At 40.8% G+C, this 5,396-nt stretch overlaps 1 long non-coding RNA gene across 1 annotated transcript; it reads left to right on the top strand.

Moving 5' to 3' along the window:
• The first annotated feature begins 3,346 nt into the window (after positions 1-3,346).
• Positions 3,347-4,061, top strand: LOC146854892 (uncharacterized). The gene is made up of 3 exons (XR_014980762.1): positions 3,347-3,365; positions 3,814-3,909; positions 4,023-4,061. It is a non-coding gene; the product is annotated as an uncharacterized LOC146854892 (long non-coding RNA).
• Positions 4,062-5,396: the final 1,335 nt, after the last annotated feature.

The following is a 5,396-nucleotide window of genomic DNA, read 5'->3' as shown; positions in this document are numbered from 1 at the left end:
TGGGGAGCCAGAGCTTCGCACAATTCTCAGAGCGAAAGGGAAAGCAATGCTGTTGAAAGAAAAACGAGAAAACAAAAGTGGAATTTCACTGGCAAACTTTGAAAGGTGGTGCTAATGTGTTTGAGTATGAATAAAACCAATCTGGCCACTTTGTCTTGTTTTATTTATTTTGACGAATTTGTAAAAAAAGTCTTGCTTTTTTCCCCCCTCTGTCCTGAGGCTGCACATTGGAAGGGGAAATTATCCAAAAGCCCAACATTTTCAGCAATTAGGTTTTTTTTCTCTCTTTTTGATCCATTTCACAGGGAGGAAAATGAAGGAAGGGAGTGGAAAAAGAGGGTAAGACACTTTTCTTAATGTCATGGTAGAGAGATAGATAGATATCAGCAGCCTCCGTGACAAATATGAGCGGCTAGGGAGTAGTATCAGTAAGATGAAGTCTAGGTTTTGTATCTGTGCCAAGCAGTCTCTAGAGCACTTGCGGACATTGTAGGGGCTCATTTAGGAGTTATTTGCATAAACCTGCCTCAGTCTACCCGTAAAATACCCAGGCAATACACCACCTTCCCGAGAAACCGGACTGCTCTATTTCTTAACCACTCTGTGTGCAGGTCTGTCCTCTCGTCTCCCGAGAGCACTGACGCCGCATATTACAAAGTTAAAAATGTGAAATTAGACGGAGCAGTTGTTTAGTGCACCCTTCTGTTTCAATATTAATTTATAATGCAGAGTCTGTAGCTGAAGCATTTGATGAACTGCGCACACAACAGAGAAGCAATCTGCGTTTGTACTCCAATTCATCACAGTTGACAATTTGGATACAAATGTAGGCAGCAAGCCTCTGCTTTGACTTGCATATTCCTTTAATATTATCTAGATTTTCTGCAGTCACGCAATGACTAACTCCCACTAAAAGAGCCCTCGGATGCAGAAGGTGAGCCATCCCTGCAGAAGATAAACCTACCTGTCTAGATATTCTAAAACATTTCAGGCGCTTAAAAAAATGTATCTAACCGCTTGACCTAAATAGAAATAGGTTTAGTCAAGGACACTGAAACCTCCAACTGTTGAAATCCTCCTGTCTTTGCACCATCATCGGAAGGCCACTGAATGGCAGACTCCAGAATACGTCTGCGAATCAAACGGGATATCATTGGATCAGTGTAATTTTGGTTCCACCCTCCATCTTGGCACTTTTCAACTTTTTGTGGCCTGCCATGTATTTTGACCATCAGCGAGTCCACTGAGAGTGCTTCATGTTTTCCTTTACACATTTCCCATCAGAGCAACACGCTCTGCTTGCAAAGAGGTGGGTCCAAACTGAACCAGTAACCACAAATAAGGGTGACTACTGCACTCCCCAATCATATTTTATGGACATTTGGGTCGGCCTGGGACAGAAAATAGGCCAGGGCATCAAAATAAAAGTGGCCCCCATTGGTGCATCAGATAACTCAAAAAGTCGGCAGAAAGGGCAGTTTTGAACTTTTTCTTTTTTTCTTCACAACAGATTTTATTTGCATTTAATACAGTACAAACCGGGTTTATCCGGCACATTAGAGCATTTATCTCAGGTTAACAAGTATATTTATGTCATGTGTGTGCCCACCAACCTGACTGTAGTTCATCAAATACCCCATTTAAACGTAACATATAACAATATGCATCTGTGCGCCCCTCATTCCCTCCCGATCCCACCCGCCGTCCTCATTAGGCATGTATCATAGTCTGCCCTGTATCTGTCGATATGTGTTTATGTGGTAGTAACATGTTGTCCAAGTGTTGATGGGGATTGGTTAATGATTCCAGTGACAAGCCCCTATAATCTGCCCATCTTTGCATGTTTCTGGGGGTATCCGCATGCTTTAAATACTGGGATTTCCAGTCCCATATTAAAATCCATGCCTCGCTTCCAGGCTCCGACTCTGGGCGATGTTTCTGCTTTCCATCGTTTGGCTACGTCCCGCTTGGCTAGAGTGAGCCCCAGAAATAACAGGTGTTGCTTGTATATGTTCCCCACCAAATCCCTCTGTGCAATGTAGTAGTGTAAGCTTTGGAGATCTAGGGATCTGGGCAATCCAGCACTCCGTGCCAGAAGCATTCCAATACGGTGCACAACCACGTCGTGTGTAAATTATGTACCTTCGTCCTGTTTGCAGCGAAGAAATTGTGGAGATGCAATTAACCCAGCTTTCCATAGATTGAGACTCGTGTAATATGCCCTACGGAGATATTTAAATTGTATGAGTCTGAGACGCGTGGATATAACTGCCCCTCTGGATGATTGTAGCGCTTCCGTCCAGTCATCTTCATCTATAGATCCTAGGTCGGTCGGCCACTTAGTCAGTAAAGTGTCTAGTGTGCTAGGCTTATTTGTTGTAAGGGACTGATATATTTTCATGATCGTATTATCCCCCAAGTCACCCATTTGTAATTTGCCTTCCAGTGGGCTGAATTCAGGGCTGTCAGAGAGGTCGCGGATGTAAGGGTGTAGGGCGTGTAGTAATTGTAGGTATTTCTAAAATTGACAGTGGTGCAGTCAATATTCTACCTGAAGCTCTTGTAATGATTTAAGGACCAATCCTCGCAGGGAAAATCGAAGGCATACCGGCTCCTTTTACGAGGTAAGCGAGGGACTGCAAATGTTGGCAAAAGTGCGATAATAATGCGGGATGATAATGATTCTTAGATAGATATGGAGGTTTTCTAATAGCAGGGGGAGCGAGTGCATCAGGAAAATGATTTGAAGAGAAGCTCCGGCCAGAAACAGAGTTTCCTTCAGCATACTTTGAGGAAGGCTATAAACATTTAGAGGTGGCAAACTTGTAACTAAGTAAATTCCCTGGTAACGCACGGCCGATCAACAACTTTGTTGCACTTTTAAGTAGATAGGCATCGTACGGCCGATTTATAGAACAGGGTGTCAGAAAACATGCTCTTAATAAAGTTCATCGTAAATAGGGAGGTTTAAAAAAACGATTGACGCACGCAGAACAAGGACGTGAGTCATGTGCTTTTTACGCTCACGTCCATATCGGAGGAAATAATAGGCGGGTATTTAAAGAGTGTTGCGTGTGAGAATTAGTACATCGGTAAACGAACTGGAGAGGAAAGTCCCGGATAACAACAGAGTTGCCTTCAGTACATACTGAGGAATGTCATAAATATTTAGAAATAGCAAGTTTGTAGCAATTTTAATTAGATAGTGGCTTTGACAAAACTTAATGATGTGTTAAATCTATGACTAGCTTAGGCCGTGTTAACTAGAAGGGTAATCTCCTTATTGTTTGTTTGTTTATTTTGGCAGTTCTACGAGGGCAACAGAAATGAAAAGACCCTAAAGAATTATATGAATAAATACTTGAGTAAGTCGTTATCTATGCCCATTTCTTTCATTTATTTTTTAGTGTGCGTATATATTCAAAAATATTCAAAGAGTGACTATTATGTCTTTCATTATGCAGACTGGAATTAACCCCTTGTGTGCCACGCCCTTTCCCCGCCCTGTGCCGGGCGTTGCATTAGCGGGCGGGATTCATGACGAGCTGGACTCGTCATGGGCACAGCGCAACCGCGGCCCATGACGAGTCCAGCTCGTCATGGGCACAGAAGGGGTTAAGGACTCGTTTTCAAATAAAAGTAAACAATTGTACATGAAGGGATTCCGGCGAATGGTCAAACTATAGTAGTTGACCCTAGGAGGGTTAAGACTAGTTTTTAGTTTTCAGTCGATTAGCACCTGAATTTGAGAAACATTGTATGTTTTCTTTTATAAAAAATTAAGAATAACAATGATAATTTCATTTAATATAGGTGTAAGAGGAAAAAAATGGTGAGCATTGTTGAGAACTACGGATGAAGAAATATAGCACGAAGATAATAAGTGCTTATTTTATAAAAGATATTGTAGTAAGTAGGACTCAATACAATCATGACTGTTTTAATATTAGATCATTTTAATGACAAGGATCAATAGTTCATCGTATTACAAATGTCACCATTGTTGTGTCTCTTCCATGTAGTTTTGCAAGAGGTGAAACAAATCAGTTTGCCGACACGAGCAATTGGATCCATGTAGCAGTGATCCATTAGTACCTAATTTATAAAGAATCAGGAAATTATAGGTAAGTGCTGTATTAGTAGACAGAGGTAGATTGTGTACATTAAAGGTATGTGAGAATGGATTGGTGTTGAACTAAGGAGCAGAATATTTGGTGTTGGTGCAATGGGGACACTGTGGGTATCAAGTAGGTTGGTTGGTTGGTATCACAGATTGTACAGTTGTTATATATTTCTTCTGTCTTTGTACAGATAGGATTATTAGATATAAGTGTCATGTTGTTCTTTCTGTCAGTAATGTGGTTTGTTTCAAAAATACGTTTTTAAGATTGTAATGATGTGTTTGTAGTAACTACTGATTCGTTATATGTTTATATTGTAGATATTTTATGCATCAAGAGTATTATTTTATGTTGTCTTGAAAAAGAAGGTTCAACTATTATTACACCTTCGAAACGCATCGACGCCTGTTTTCCACAAACTCACCGTTCTCAAGGCACCCTAAATACCGATGAACTTGGAAACATTGGGGTGTATCTTGATATAGACAGTGGTTGTGATACCTAATGACAAAAATTCTAATGTCTTTGTTATCTCTCGTTTTGTGTTTGTAATATCGATTTTGTTTTATTCTCTTTTGTTATGCTCCACATTTGTGGTTATATGGAATGTTTTTAAATTGTGTTTTCTAATTTTAATAAAGTATTATGCATCAACTGTGAGTCTCTGTGCCACCACGTACGTTTTTGGTATTTACAGTGTTACCCCAGAATGAATGTGGAATAGTGGATCTATGAGTGGCGGTGGTGCCTGTGCAGGAACCTTGTGTAAGTTAGATTTATTAATAGTATTCCCAGAGCACATTTTACTCAGAATTTTTGTTTGAATCCTAGTCCTTTGGGTCACAAAGGGTTCCTCTAGTTTTTAAGAAACCAATCCTCGCACTACATTTCCAACCAAGTAAATCCCTATTTGGTCTCATTGTGTAAAGCCTTGTAGGTCTGCTATCTTTGGAAGTAGACTGTAGTGTCATAGCAGTGTTTCCTTAGTGATGCGTTCCCACCACCCCATCTGGCGAAGGGATTGTCGCCAAACTATGAACACTACCCTAGTTGCGAGTGGAAGTGTCCTAGGGACCGATCTATTGTATAGGTATGTATACTGGGACGGTGTTGTGTAGTTCCTATAAACCTATACATGATCTGCACGTTTAGACAACATACACTTTAGGATTGGTGTCCGGACTGATTCTAGACATCCCTACCGGGTATGTTAGCCTGTATACCAGCTAGCTTACAGTGCCACTAGAAACCCCTCATACCAAAGAGAGAATAGTT

Source organism: Triturus cristatus, chromosome 4_1 (genome assembly GCF_964204655.1).
Source record: "Triturus cristatus chromosome 4_1, aTriCri1.1, whole genome shotgun sequence".
Lineage (NCBI taxonomy): Eukaryota > Metazoa > Chordata > Amphibia > Caudata > Salamandridae > Triturus > Triturus cristatus.
This window is presented reverse-complemented; position numbering and strand designations above follow the sequence as displayed.